The sequence below is a fragment of the Mandrillus leucophaeus genome, unplaced genomic scaffold, assembly GCF_000951045.1.
Source record: "Mandrillus leucophaeus isolate KB7577 unplaced genomic scaffold, Mleu.le_1.0 Scaffold77, whole genome shotgun sequence".
Lineage (NCBI taxonomy): Eukaryota > Metazoa > Chordata > Mammalia > Primates > Cercopithecidae > Mandrillus > Mandrillus leucophaeus.
In genome coordinates this window covers 3,608,249-3,624,443 of record NW_012108363.1, presented here as the reverse complement: position 1 = coordinate 3,624,443, position 16,195 = coordinate 3,608,249, and the positions used below count along the sequence as shown (strand labels likewise).

General features: G+C 43.3%; 1 pseudogene; it reads right to left on the bottom strand.

Annotated features, from left to right (window-relative positions):
* Positions 1–13,927: 13,927 nt before the first annotated feature.
* LOC105529520 lies at positions 13,928–14,917 on the bottom strand (annotated as a pseudogene).
* Between the last annotated feature and the right edge of the window lie 1,278 nt (positions 14,918–16,195).

Below are 16,195 nucleotides of genomic sequence, written 5' to 3'. Positions count from 1 at the left end.
AAAAAAAAAAAAAAATTCCCTTCAACCTAAGCAGGCCCAGGAACTGGCGTGGCTATAAATAAGTAAATAATCAAAATTAAGAGAATATTTTTGGCCCCTGTTCACAAGGACTGGCTCTCAAGGACTCAAGAAGCCACAGAGGCAGGGTAGAAAATGGGAAAGAGGAAAACAGCCAGAGCTCTGCTTCTCTGACTCACCCCAGGCTCAGGTGGACTTGGAACACTCTGTCCTGGAGCTGCTGACTGTGTTGTCAAAGAGCATACACTGTGAGTGGCCTTATCCAGTGGGTCTTCAAGTGGGGTCCTCAGCCCAGCAGCATTGACATCACCCAGAAACTTGTTATAGATGACAAATCCTAGACCCCATCCCAGAACAACTGAATCAGAAACTGGAGGTGCACCACAAGTAGTTGGGTTTTCCCAAGCCCTCTGGGTACTACTGATGCACACTTAAGTTAAGAACCCCCAGCCTAATAAGAACAGTCTCCACGTTCCCTGTGTGTGTATTTCCTGTTTTCCCACTGTAGCTACAAAGCACTCCAACACCAGCTCAGATGTGGAGGAAGCCCTGCTCACTGGCACTTGCCTGGTGTCAGATGCTTGGCACATATTCTATAACTTCCAGAAGATTGTGAAGAAGTTGCTATTATCTCCTTTCCAGATGAGAAAACCACAGCTTAGGGAGTTTAAACAACTGGCCCAGGGTCATACCTGCACAAAAAGGCTGGAACCAGGATGTGAATCTCAGTGGGCCTCCTGCCAGATCTTAGCCTTTTTTTTTTTTTTTTTTTTTTTTTTGAGATGGAGTCTTGGGAGTCTCGCCATGTCACTCAGGCTGGAGTGCAATGATGTGATCTCGGTTCACTGCAACCTCTGCCTGCCAGGTTCAAGCAATTCTCCTGCCTCAGCCTCCTGAGTACCTGGGACTACAGGCGTACGCCACGTGCCCGGCTAATTTTTTGTATTTTAGTAGAGACAGGGTTTCACCATGCTGGCTAAGCTGATCTCGAACTCCTGACCTCATGATCCTCCCGCCTCGGCCTCCCAAAGTGCTGGGATTACAGGTGTGAGCCACCATGCCTAGCCCAGATCCTAGTCTCTTAATGATGACATCATACTGTGACATCACACTGCCCATTGAGGATGAAAAGAAACAGAACACAAAGAGATCAGCACTGCTTAGGCCAAGTTGTGAGCCCTGTCAAGTTTGTCTTTAGTGACCCTCAGTCACTGGTCCTGGGGCTCGCCTGGCCTCAGGCAATCCTCTGAAGTTGTTAACCCCCAGGGTCATGACACTGTCCCACTGGAGGCCAAAGCTGCCCACACTTCAGTGCTCTCCTAGGCTTTTCCTCTTACTAGCTGTGTGACATGAAGCTGACTCTTCTCTTCTTCTCTTATTATCAGTGATAATAATATATTTATATCAAGGTTGTTAAAAGAATTAAATGAGATAATATATGTGAACGTACCTAGCCCAGTGACTGTTGCACAGTAGAAACGAATTAATTCTTGGTTTTCTTTCATCCTCCTCTACACACCAGCAACTATCAAAACTACTCCATCCAGAATCCATTCTGTTGAAGTCTCTTGTATTGACCAGTTAGCTAAAATGATGAGCTAATCCTCAGGTGTTAATTCATAATAATGGTTTTCTGCATTTGTCTCCAAAATGACATCTGCATTTCAACCAGGGGCCCTTATCCTCAAAGTCTTCCAACCATGGGGTGATTAACGATGGAAACGTTAGGGAATATGGAAGACCACTGGGAAGAGATTTCCCAGCCTTTCTCCACCCCACATATCACTCCAATATCATATCACTAGCGTAAGTGGATGGGGAATCCCAGAGAATGGGTAATGAGACTAGAACAGAAAATATGCCTTCAAGGCTGCACCTGGCTTCAAAGAGGAAAAATGAACTACAGGCATCTGAATCTCAGGATAGATGTGAACAATGCAAAAATAGAAGTGAAATCAAAGACTAATGGGTCATTTGCCAGCATTTAAAACAATTGCTTAGGATTTGCGTAGTTGAATGTAATAAAGCTTCATTAAAAAGTAGTTATAACAACTAATAAGACCCTAATTAAATTAGCTTTCACTGGGCAAGTTGCTTGCGAGGTCCTAATTAGGTTATTTGCGGCCGTTGGCCTAGCCTGAAAACCAAAGAAGACCTTAAGTCCTCAGCAACACCTAGAAAATCCAGTCTCTGGCCTTATGCAGGAAATGCTAAGAGACTCTATCTAAATTTGGGGGCAGCCAGTCCAGAACTAGCTTAGCTCTCCAAAAATCATAGTATGCGGCCAGAGCGAAATCCCTTAATAGGTCCCACCACTCTTAGGAATCAGACAATTGTAAAGACGGAAAGGACATGTAAAGGTGGAAACGCCAAGAATTTCATTTTACAGATAAGAAAACTGAAGTCATGTGAGAAGCGATTAATCCAAGGTCCCTCAGCAAGGGGCAGTGTCCCCAGCCTCTCTAATCTTCTTCCACTGTGATCTGGAATAAACATAGAACTCAGAGCTGCTGGTTTTCATTTGAGAAGGAAGAGGGAAACAAAGAGTGCTGGATTCTCAGAGGCTCCTTTCTTTGAAGGACAGAGAGAGAGAGAGAGAGAGAGAGAGAGAGACAGAAAGAGAGAGAGAGAGAGAGACAGAAAGAGAGAGAGAGAGAGACAGAGAGAGAGAGAGTGTGTGTGTGTGTGTGTGTGTGTGCGCGCGCGCGCGTGCAATGCACTGAGGATAGTTCAGCCCAAGGTGAATTGCTGACCTGCTTACAAACTGTCTTTGCTTTGCTGCCACAAAGATCTTCCTAGAGCACAGATCCGCTCAAGCTGGTACCCTGCTGAATTACCCCAGGGTGACTTCTGAACTTCTGAGTGTGACAGAAAAGACTCTTCACAAATGGAATCTAACCTACCCCATCTCCCAAGATAGGGTTTTGTGCTCAAACAGATCAGAATCTCGGCCCTGCCCCTTACTAGCTGTGCAACCTCAGGCAAGTTACTTAACTTCTCTCAGCTCCCATTTTTTCTGCCTATAAGACAGGGATGACATTTTACTTACCTCACTGGGGTGATAAGAGAATTAAAAGACAGTAAGGCAGGCAATCATACGTGGCCCCTGCTAGTGCTCCTCCAGCCACACAGGAGCAGTCTCCCTTCCCAGAACACACGTGGCTCTGTCATGCCCCAAGCCTTTGCCAGTGCAATTCCCTCTGCCTGTAACACCCTTCCTTCTCTCCTCTGCACAGTGAATTCCTCCAGCTCAAATGTAACATCTCCTTTGCTGTCTTCCATGATTCCTCAGGCAGTGGCTACTCTCTCTCCTGTGCTTTCTCTGTCCTCATTCCATGCCCATCAGAGCCTTGTCACACTGGGCTTTTTGATGTCCATCTCTCCCAGGAGACTGGGTCTCACCCAGCATGGGCCTGGCATAGGGAGAACTCAGTAAGTGAATGAAATCTGATCAGAACTGTAAAGAGGAACTGTGAGGAAGGAACAAGATTGATTCCAATGTCACTTCCGCTCTTCTACCAAAGCCGAAATATAGTTGAATTCTGTGTGTACTGACAAAGACTTTGCTTGATCAAACTTTAGTCCAGCTCCTGAATCTTTTTCTAGACTTATCTGTGCACTTCTTTGTAAAACCCAGTTTTGGGAAGAACCATGGTGAGTCAGTTCAGAAAGAACCACCCACATAAATATCTAATCAACCTCAATATCTAATCACTCTTAATATCTAATCAGGCCTCTTAGCCTCCAGCATCCCCCCAGTTGACATGTGATTACCCTGGTCTGCCTTCAGCAAGAACCCTGTTAGTTCAGATTAGCCAGAATCACCCTTACTCCTGATGTTTTCTCTTAGTAATTTTCCATCCACTGCCCCCAACCCTTTTTCCTTGGCCATAAATTCCCACTTACTTATTCTGTATTCACAGCTGAGCCCAGTCTGTCTCCCCCACTGCAAAGCCCATTGCAGCAGTTCCTATACCTATCTCAATGGTTCTAAATAAATAAAGTCTTCTTTACTGTGCTTTAAGAAGGATCATTAAATAACGTTTTCTTTAACAGTATATATATATACACACACACACATACACACACATACACACACACATGCATATACACACAGTTAAACATACACACACCCCCCCCCCAAGATTTTAGCAGCAATTATCTGTGGTAGTTTTTATTTTCTTTTCATGCTTCTCTGTAGTGAGCATGAATTGCTCTTGTACAAAGAAACAAAATAATATAAAGATAGTTCTTTAAACTGGTAAGCTAAAAGGAGATACATGAAATGCCAACTTTCCAAGCATAATTCTGCAAAAGTTGGGAGTTACCTGAATTTCAGTGTGGTACAATTCTGGTTTAATTCCTTCTCAATTCTGGTTTAATTTCTTCTCTGAATTTCTTCTCTGTGATGTCTGTGACAAGAGCTAACTTGGAGTTGCAAGGTGCATACTAGAAGGTGGATCACTTCTCCGGTATCTTTATGGTGACCTTTTGGGTTGTGTTGGTCTTTACATACAGGAGAGAATAAGTACTGAGCTATCCGATACCGTAGCCACTGGACACATGAGTACAATCATATTTAAATTAATTAAAATTTAAAATGCAGTTCCTCGGCCACAGGAGTCGCCTTGCAAGTGTTAAACAGCTACACGTGGCTAGTGGCTACCATATTGGACAGCACAGATTTAGAACGTTTTCATCATCACAGAAAGTTCTGCTGAACAGTGCTGAGTTGTTTTTCAGCTTGCTCCAAATATGGCTGAGATGTCTCAAGAATAAACACATCCATTTGGCCCATGAACATATTCTTCCTTGTTCTTGTTCTAAAAACTCACATGTATGGCAATGTAGAAGGGCACAGCCGCTTCAAAAAACAGTTTGGTAGATCCTCAAAAGTTAAACAAAGAGTTGCCTAATGACCCGGTAGTCCCACTCCTAGTATACACAGAAGAGAACTGGAAACATGTCCTCACACAAAAACTTGCACACAGATGTTCACAGCAGCATTATTCATAATGGCCAAAAGGAGGAAATAACTCAAATGTCCGCCTGCTGAAGAACAGATATGCAAAATGTGGTATATCCATTCAATGGAACGTTATTTGGCCAAAGAAAAAAGAACAAAGTACGGATACATGCTGCAACACGGATCAACCTTGAAACTGATACGCTAAGGGAAAGAAGCCAAACACAAAAGATCACATTTTGTCATATAATTCTGTTAAAACAAAATGTTAAAAATAGGCAAATGCACTGAGAGAGAATGTAGATGAGTGTTCGCAGAGACTGAGGAGAAGGGGAAATGAGATGACTGCTAATGGGTACTGGGTTTCTTCTTTTTTTTTTTTTGAGACAGTCTCACTCTGTTGCCCAGGCTGGAGTGCAGTGGTGCGATCTCGGCTCACTGCAAGTTCTGTCTCCCAGGTTCACGCCATTCTCCCGCCTCAGCCTCCCAAGTAGCTGGGACTACAGGCGCCCGCCACCACGCCCGGCTAATTTTTTGTATTTTTAGTAGAGACAGAGTTTCACCGTGTTAGCCAGGATGGTCTCGATCTCCTGACTTCGTGATCGGCACATCTCAGCCTCCCAAAGTACTGGGATTACAGACGTGAGTCACTGTGCCTGGCCGGGTACTGGGTTTCTTTAGGGGGTGATGAAAATGTTCGTAATTAGATAGTGGGGTTGGTGTACAACTTTGTGAGTTACTAAAAACCGCTAAATTGTACACTTAAAAAAGATAAATGTATGGTATGGGAATTATATAGCTCAATATGACTTTTTGTAAAAAAAAAAAATACTGTTCTAATTGGGAAACAACCTATATGTCTATCCATAAGCAGGTAAGGAAATAAACTCTCACACATTCATACAGTGGACTGTGATACAGCAGTTAGAAGGAATGAATTCGATCTGGATACTAATTTAAAAAGATCTTTAAGATAAATTGTTGACTGGCCACACCTGTAATCCCACCACTCTGGGAGGCTAAGGCAGGAGGATCACTTGAGCCCAGGAGTTCCAGACCAGCCTGTGCAACACAGTGAGACCCCCACCTCTACAAACACATAAAAAAGACAAATTGTTGGGGAAGAAACAAGTTTCAGAGCATTGCATATAGTATGAAATGTTACATTTTTTAAATCCCAAATATTCTATTTTCTATAAGTATATGTATGGAAATACATAGAAAAAAACTGAAAGGTAATACACCAAAAAGATGAAAACAGTTCCCCATAAAGGAGGGATATGAAATTAGGGATGGTAGTCAAAAAAATTATTCTTAATTTTTAAAAGTATTCATTTATTACATATGTAATTAATAATTTGTAATGCTTTCTTTATTAAAATCAAAACATAAATTAGATCGTCTTTGGGACGTCAAGGTGGGTGAATCACCTAAGGTCAGGAGTTCAAGACCAGCCTGGCCAACATGGTGAAACCCCATCTCTACTAAAAATGCAAAAATTAGCCAGGCTTGGTGGCGTGCACTTGTAATCCGAGCTACTCAGGAGGCTGAGGCAGGAGAATCACTTGAACTCGAGAGGCGGAGTTTGCAGTGAGGTGAGATTGCGCCACTGCACTCCAGCCTGGGTGACAAAGCAAGACTCTGTCTCAAAAATAAATAAATAAATAAATAAATAAATAAATAAATAAATAAATAAATAAATAAATTAGATCATCTCAGTGGAGGATAAAGAGAAATATAATGCAGAACAAGTTTCAAAGATATAAACTACCTAACTATAATGAGGTACTTTTTCTGTTTGTAAATTGAGCTCTCATATTCTCCCAAAGAAATAAACTTACCTCTTAAACTTTGCTTAGCTCTGAACTCTCTAGGGCTGCAAATAAACCCAAGAGGCCAGTTCCTCTAGTTTAAGACCCCGATGAAAGAACCCCAGACATGAATGTCCCTAACTCCCCAACTCCAACCTGATTAAAGATCATTAGTCTAATGACTTCTACCCTGTGTCACCTGTCAGCATCTCTCCCTAATCAGATCTATCTAAGGTAACGCCTCGAAATTCTTTTATGCTTGCTGTAGGCTGAGCCTCCGCTGAGATGATTGAGGATACTGTGTGTGACCTACTTAGGGGATTTTTTTTTTCAGGGGTTGGGGAGAGAAAGAGATTTGCTTTTCATTTGATTTTTTCCCAATCTTTTCTTCCTCAGATCATAGGAAGAAAAGATAAAATTTTAAAGGAACACAATGGAACATTTTCTCATTTTGTAACTAAAATTTTGTGATGATTTCCTTCCAATCAGTATATTGTTACCTGGGTGACTGACCGACTACCACAATTGGCGCTCTCTCTCTCTCTCTCTCTCTCACACACACACACACACACACACATTCTCACTCCCCAGTTTTATTCTTCTTGGTTCTCTCCTCCTTTAAAACCAATACCTCTTTACCATTCAATGAGGTACCTTACCCAAGATTTCCGCATTTATTTACATCATATCTTACAGAGGCCACTTTCACCTTTACGAACTCAGATTCTTAAAGTGGCAGGCCCTGTTTCCTTCTGAACATTTCAGGCAGAGTTTTTTTGTTTTTTAACAAAACTCTTCTAAAGATACCAATTTACTCAGGATGCCCCAGGAACAAATGGCCCCATTTGTCACAGCAGAGAGCTTTCTCGCCGGCCACTGGCTCCTGGCCGGAGTGTCGTGCTCCTGTGCTTTCGTTTATTACCTGTCTGACCGTGGTGCAGTGTCCTGCAGGCTACTCATTATTCTAGATACAAATTCCATCCGCAGTGCCTTTTAAAGAACGATCTGAAGTAGCACAAGGTCTCTGTTAATCAGTTAATTATTGTACATCACACAGAGAAAGGCTAACACTTAGCCAAAGAAACATCAGAATGATGCTGTGAAACCTGGTCTCTCGACAGGCTGTGTTACCATCTTGTCAAAGGGCCCCTAATAAAAGATGATTGCTTGCTCATGATGAATGAATGAGAGGATTCTGGTGGGCATAAAAAATTAAAAATGCCTTACAGTTAGCACCCAGGGAACACAGCCACCATTTGTACCATGTGCCATGCACTGTGCTAAGTGCTTCATATATGTTACCTCCTTCAATCTTTATAACAACCCTGGGGGAGGTGGGGCGGGGGGAGAAGCTTATTAGCCTAAATTTACAGATATGGAAATTGAAATTCAGCGAGTGAGAGGCTTGTAAAGATCACACAGTCAGATATCTATTAAGTACCTTCTCCGTCTCGGGTACTCTTCAAGGCACTGCAGATACAAGAGTGAAAAAAACAGGCAAAGCCTCTGCCTCCATGAAGCTTACAGTCCTGAGGGGTGGGCATGGACAAATCATACATTTAAATAAACATGTGATATCAGATAACTGCAGATACTATAGAGGAAATAAGATGAAGTGGTGTGCTAGAGAGGAGCAGATGGTGATGATCAAAAAAAAAGCATGAGATCAACCTGAGGAAGCTGATTGAAAAAGAAAAAAATTAATTATAAGAAAAAAGAGGACTGGGTTCGGTGGCTCACGCCTGTAATCCCTGCACTTGGGGAGGCCAAGACAATCACTTGAGGTCAGGAGTTCGAGAGCAGTCTGGCCAACATGGTGAAACCCCGCCTCTACTAAAAATACAAAAATTAGCCAGGCATGGTGGCGCATGCCTGTATCCCCAGCTACTCAGAAGGCTGAGGTGGGAGAATTGCTTCAACCCGGGAGGCGGAGGTTGCAGTGAGCCCAGATCGCGCCATTACACTCCAGCCTGGGCAACAGAGCAAGACTCTGTCTAAAAATAAATAAATAAATAAAACTAAGGGAAGAAAAAAGAGAGAAAGCTGCTCTTTGAGATCATGGGCTGAAACTTGAGTGACTAGAAGGAGACAGCCCTGCAGGAATCTGAGGGGAAAGCATTCCAGGCAGCAAGGACAGTAAATGCAAAGTCCCTGAGATAGGAATGCATTTGACATGGGTGACATGGAAAATGGCAGCCAGAGTGCTGGACTGCACAGAGGGAGGAGGAGAGAGGTGGCAGATGACGTCAGACAGGAAGGAAGCACGGATATCCTGTGAGGCCTTGTAGGTCATGATAGAAAGTTCAGCATTTTCTCTACATGCTATTGAAAATCACAGGAGGGTTTTGGAAAGGGAAATAATGTAATCCGATTTCTGTTTTTAAAGACTTCATCGGGTAAGTGGAGAATGGATTGTAGAGGCTTAAGGGTAGAGACAGGGAGGCCAGTTGTGAGGCTGCAGCCGTGGTCCAGAAGAGATGATGGTAACTTTGGATTGCATTCTGTTCTTACCTATGAAAATCTAGACCATCCAGGAAAAAGCCTGATCCAGGATTTACAGGGAATTCCCTGGTAAACTGACATGAGGCTTCTCCAGGATTTATCCCACCTCATGCTGAATGCATACAAACTATGTGACACTTATTTCTCTTTAAATAAACTTTTTAATGAAGTATGACATGCAAACAGAAAACAGCACCAATCAGAAGGGATGGCCGTGTCAATACTCACAAAATGAACACATCCCGGTAAGCAGCACCCAAAATAAGAAAGAAAAGATTATCAGTAACTGTAAAGCCTCCCCATTTCTCCTTCCAGCCCATCTCTGGCATTCCAAGTGTGTGTGTGACACGTGTTTTGCACAATGACATTCTGTAAATCCATATTCTCAGTCTTGCTTATCTCATGACCTCTTTTTCTAAACCTAAAGTTGCATGCCCTCTGCAATCAGAGATTTCTGATAACACCAGCCAAGATGATTTGAATTTTGTATTCTGTGATGTATATTATGAAAACAATTAAAATTATAGTATAATATTGAATATGCTCAGATTCTATTGTGCCCTCTCTTAAGAATCAGAGCTCACACATAAACATGGCATAGATTCTGGAAAGCCTGCAGGTTACCTTGTCTAGGATCATCTAGAAATCCAATGGCACAGAGTGTAGGATTAAGACACGTGAGTTTGTATCATCGAACAAAGACATGATTTCAGGGCTTTGTTCAGAAGGCAAGACACTGGTGGAGAACTAATATTTACTGAGTACTTATGATGTCCCTAGCACTGAGCTAGGTGTTTCAGTATGTTATCTTATTTAATCTTCACAGCCCTTTGAGGATGGCATAATTCTCTCCACTGTACAAATGAGAAAACCATGGTTGGCTGGGTGTGGTGGCTCATGCCTGTAATCCCAACACTTTGGGAGGCCAAGGTGGGCAGATCACCTGAGGTCAGGAGTTCAAGACCAGCCTGGTCAACATGGCGAAACCCTATCTCTACTAAATAATAGAAAACGTAGCGAGGCGTGGTGTGGATGCCTGTAATCCCAGCTACTCCAGAGGCTGAGGCAGGGAGAATTGCTTGAACCCAGGAGGCAGAGGTTGCAATGAGCCGAGATCGCACCACCGCACTCCAACCTGGGCAACAGAGTAAGACTCCATCTAAAAAAAAAAGAAAAAGAAAAGAAAAGAAAAGAAAACCATGGCTCAGAAAGGTAAAATAATTGACCCAAGTTCTCAGGGCTCCTAAGTGGCAGAGCTGAGCTTGCAACTAGCTCTGTCTGCCACCAAATCCCATGCTTATTTCACTCAACCAGTGCAGCCTCTATAGCACTTTTTTTCATTTGATCTGCAGGAAATAGATTGAAGTGTTGGCCTCAATACTTGGTTGTTGCAATAAGCCTCGTTTCTTTTAATGGTTTCCCTTTTACATTCTTTTTATCAATACACTGGCTTTCAAATTAACGCTAAAGCTATTCATAAATGAAATGGGGGACCTGGCTATGACTTTGCTTCTTTCCAGAAAGCAAAGACTCTTTAAGCTTAATGACGTTGAATCCTTGCTGTAAATCCAGGAAAGAAATGAATGAGCACAATTTAAATCTCTCCAGCCTAGAGTCTGGCCACGTGAGGGACACGGGAGCTACGTTGCAACACCATATTATCCGTTATTGAGAAAGGAGCCAGCAATTAGCACAGCAATTTAGAATTAACCATGCTAACATCTCTGGGAGAGGGATTCACATTCTCTGGCTTTCTGCAAGCTCTTCCAAGCTCAAGCTGTCCCTGGATTCTTTGGGTTTGCATCATGAAGGGAATTGATCAATTACATTGCTGCTGTCTAATTAGTAAGCATGGCCACACTGGCCCATCGGTTTCACAGAGATTAAACTTGGGATCCTGACCACAGACCAATTTTCATAGCTGAAAGTCTCTGTACCTTCATTCTCAATCCATACCACTTCCCTGGAGTTAATCATAACAGGCCTTTGACCCAGAGCTGGAGGCATGTTCTCTAAGTCTGGACAACAGGGCTTCCAGAGTTCTCCTGCATTACAGCACAGATTATTCTGTGAAAGCTCCACAGGTTAAGAAGTTGGACCTTTTCACACATGCCATGCACCGCCCTTCACAAAGCACTTTATGCTCACCCTTTCATTTGAGTTTCCTAGTGTCTCAACAAGGAAAGAAAACATAACTCTCATTTCAACATGAAGAAAGGAACCTTCACAGATATGATGACTCAAAGCCACAAAGCATTTTTCAACAGAGATCAGTCATCATGTTTTCAAAAAGTAACTTTTATTGGGTTAGTTATGTTTTATTACAAGAAGTTATACACGTGTTTTCATTGTAGAAAATTTAAAAGAATCAGAAAAACAAAAAAGATAATAAAAAGCCACCCCTTAAACATAACCACTGAAATGTTGAAAACATTTATTCAGCCATTTTTCTATGGCATGATATCAAATGTACTGTTTTGTAATCTGTTCTTGTCTTTTGACATATTATGAACACGTTTCTAATCATATTCACCTAGTTAACTTTTCCTGGTTGAATTGTATGTGTCATTAAGCCAGTCACTTATGTTGAATATTTGGGGTTGTTTTCAATTTTTACTTACGATAAATAATGTGCCAATAAAATCCTTGTATCTAAATAATAATAGCAGTTATTGAGTATTTATTTTGTCCCAGATACTATACTAAGTGTTTTGCATGTATTATCTCATTTAACCCTTCTAAGAATCCTATGGATAAATAATGTCATCTCCGTTTTATAGATGAGGGAACTGAGTCCTAGAGAGAGGTTAAGTAACTTGCCCACAGTGATGTAGATAATAAGTAGTGATGTTCAAATTTAATTCAAGTCAGTCTGACTGCAGAGCTAACACACTTACCCACTAAGACAAATTCTTAAAATTGTAATTTCAGGGAAACTAAATATATAAAACTGTAAGGCTTTTGAATCGCCTTACTCAATTACCCTCCAGAAAGCATATTCCAATGTATACGCCCACCCTCAATATATGAATGCCCATTCACTCACATCATCCCCAACATGGGGTACTACTCAATTTGTATTGTTCATTAGGGAAAAATGAAGCCCAATCTTCTGATAGCTCATTCACGCTTTTAGAGCATGCATGCAACATGGTTCCTGATCAAAACAGTGATTTTCTCTAAATCAATGGCTCATATCCTTTTTTTGGTACATGGGTGCTTTTGGGAATCTGAGGGAAGCTATGAAACAGCTACGCAGAAAATGTACATATGCACATCAAATAACCTTTTATTTTTCAGTGGCTCACAAACACCATTAAGAACTTCTGGGCTTGGCCAGGTGTGGTGGCTCACGCGTGAGGCCGAGGCAGGTGGATCATGAGGTCAGGAGATCGACACCATCCTGGCTAACACGGTGAAACCCCATCTCTACTAAAAATACAAAAAATTAGCTGGGGGTGGTGGTGGGTGCCTGTAGTCCCAGTTACTTGGGAGACTGACACAGGAGAATGGCGTGAACCCAGAAGGCGGAGCTTGCAGTGAACTGAGATCACACCACTTCACTCCAGCCTGCCACTTCACTCCAGCCTGGGCAACACAGTGAGACCCCATCTCAAAAAAAAAAAAATGAACTTCTGGGCTTGTCAGAGGATTGATGCATCAACAACATGAGAACTAAAACTAAAAGCAGGACTAGTACACTCATTCTTCAAATGCTGGTTTTGCCAGATTGTTCTTTTTAACAATCCTGAAGCATAAGGAACCAGATCAGGAGACACTGGAATGAAACACCCAGGCACTATAACAGTGTATTTGCCATGTAGTGGGAGGTACCTAGGTCAAGACTCTCTCCTGAGGTCATGCTGTCCTCCACTAAGATCAGCAAGATCTCAGAGCAGATGGACCGGCCGGCACCAGCCTGCCTCCGTTTGTGCACTTCAGCAACCTCAGAAGAGTAAGTGTTGGATTCTCTTGCCAAATGCACTTCTTCACATGCTGGCGTTTTTCATTATCTCCCCTTGCATCCTGCTCCTTTATGGCTTGCAAAGCCTTGTCCCAGATCAGTCAAACCTCCACCAACCCTACCCACTCCCCTCCTGTCACAAGCAGTGGATCAGGGCAAGCAGGGAAGAGAGAGTGAGGTCCAGGGCCTCGCCCGTCCATCTGCTCTGAATGCTGTTGTGCCAGGCAGGTCTTTCTGTGAGCCCTCCTTGACCAGAGCACATGTTCCCTGGGAGGAATGGGGCAGTTTTCAGTAATGATCCATCAGGGCAGTTTTTTGTAATAATCCATTGAGGTTCAGTGACATTTCAGGATTAGGGGTGAAACACCTGGTTCCAGCTTACAAGGAAGGAGGTGGACAGAGGAATTAACAAGCTTAAGTGATCTGCCCTTTTGGGCGACCCTAGGGGAGATTTTTTTCTTTTTTTGGCTGAGCACAGGGGACTTTATTGATGGTACATGACAAGGTGGGGCTCCCTAGGCCCCTCCCTCTTCAGGGGGTCTGCATGGAAACTGTGAGGAGGGAAGAGTCTCAGTGTGGTGGGGGACTGAGTGTGTCAGGACTCCCCAGCAGTCAGGGCTCCTCTCTTCCTCTCATGTTTTTGCTAGGGCTGGTAGTCCAGGGCTGTTACTCCTTGGAGGCCATGTGGGCCATGAGGTCCACCACCCTTTTGCTGTAGCCAAATTCATTGTCATACCAGGAAATGAGCTTGACAAAGCAGTCATTGAGGGCAATGCCAGCCCCAGCATCAAAGGTGGAGGAGTGGGTGTCTCTGTTGAAGTCAGAGGAGACAACCTGGTGCTCAGTGACGCCCCAGGTGCCCTTGAGGGGGCCCTCTGATGCTCACTTCACCACCTTCTTGATGTCATCATATTTGGCAAGTTTTTCTAGACGGCAGGTGAGGCCCACGACTGATACATTGGTGATGGGGCCACAGAAGGCCATGTCAGTGAGCTTCTTGTTCAGCTTAGAGATGACCCCTGCCCACAGCCTTGGCAGTGTCAGTAGAGGCAGGGATGATGTTCTGGAGAGCCCCGCAGCTGTCACACCACAGTTTCCCGGAGAGGCCACCACAATCTTCTGGGTGGCAGTGATGGCGTGGACTGTGGTCATGAATCTTTCCACAATACCAAAGTTGTCATGGATGACCTTGCCCAGGGGCACTAAGCAGTTGGTGGTGCAGGAGGTATAGTTGACAATATTGAGTTTGTTGTCATATTTCTTGTGGTTCATGCCCATCACAAACATGGGGGCGTCAGCAGAGAGGGCAGAGATGATGACCTTAGGTCCTCCCTGCAAGTCAGCCCCAGCCTTCTCCATGGTAAAAGATGCTTGTGGACTTCACAACATATTCAGCACCAGCATCACCCTATTTGATTTTGGAGGGATCTTGCTCCTGGAAGATGGTGATGGGATTTCCATTGATGAGAAGCTTCCCTTTCTCAGTCTTGAGAGTGCCATGGAATTTGCCACGGGTAGAATCATACTAGAACATGTAAACCATGTAGATGAGGTCAATGAAGGGTCAGTAATGGCAACAATATCCACTTTACCACAGTTAAAAGTGGCCCTGGTGACCAGGTGACCAATATGTCCAAATCCATTGACTCCAGCCTTCACCTTCACCACGGTGTCTCGGGGATGCGTCTGACAACGCACGAGAAGATGTGGCTGGCTGTTGAACGGGAGGAGCAGAGAGCCCCTAGTGGAGAATTTAGCTCAGTCTGGATAGATAGACCAGACCACGGTGAGACAGGGGCAAAGAATGCAGTCTGCTCCTCAGGCTGGAACCTGAGCTGCCCTGGCCTGGCTACCCACCCATAGCCATCTTTGGGGTCTCACTGTGCACAAAACCACCTCATCCTAGTCAGAAATACGGAGCAGAGTGGTGAGGGAAGCAAGGGCTGTTGTGCCCTTTTATTGTCTGGCTTAGTTCTATCTTTTCATCCCTACTTATATTTTCCATCCTTTGAAAACTCACTCTTTGCTCTGTCCTCTCACTTTTGTTCTTGGCATTGCTCGTCCACAGATCATGGAAGGATTTTTGAGTTAGGCATCTCTTCTCCCTCCACCTTCTTGGAGGCCCAGAACTTACTTTCATGAGGCCTGGAGATGGCAGAAGGATGACTTTTCAATTCTAAATTATTACAGTTTCTCCTGGATTTGGCTGGGAAAATGAGTTATCTGAAAACTAGTATATTCACAGTCAAACGCTTATTCCCTGCACTTTCCAGTCCCCTGTGGAATCTGCTACACTTTCTTAAATTGCCTTTTGGTACAGGAGGCCCTTTTTATTCTTGGGGGATATGTTGCAAGACCCCCAGTGGATGCCTAAAACCATAGATAGTACCTAACCCTATATACACTATGTTTTTTCCTATGCATACATATCTACAATAAAGCTTAATTTATAAATTAGGCACAGTATGAGATTAAGAAGAAGAAGAATAAAATAGGACGATTGTAACAATATACTGAAATAAAAGCTATCTGAACATGGTCTCGCTCGCTCTCTCAAAACATCTTATTGTATGTAATATTTTTGGACTGCAGTTGACCTCAGGTAACTGAAAGCATGGATGGTGAAACTGTGGATAAGGGGGAAACTACTGTCCTTGGCTTCCTAGTGGCTCACCTCACCAAGTTAAAACAGCAGCAGATGGGAGAGCAGGAGCTCATGGTTTGAACGGAGATAGCTCCATGACTTCGAGCAAATTACTTCTCTTATGTAAGTGTCGATTTCAACATCTGTAAAATGGGGACAGTTAATTGCATCTCCCACATAGAATTGTTTTCGGTACGAATGAGAGGTGCATGTTAGGAGTTATTACAGTGCTTGCCACCTATAAGCTCTCCGTACACAGTAACTACTATTATTATGGTTATTATTGTTAT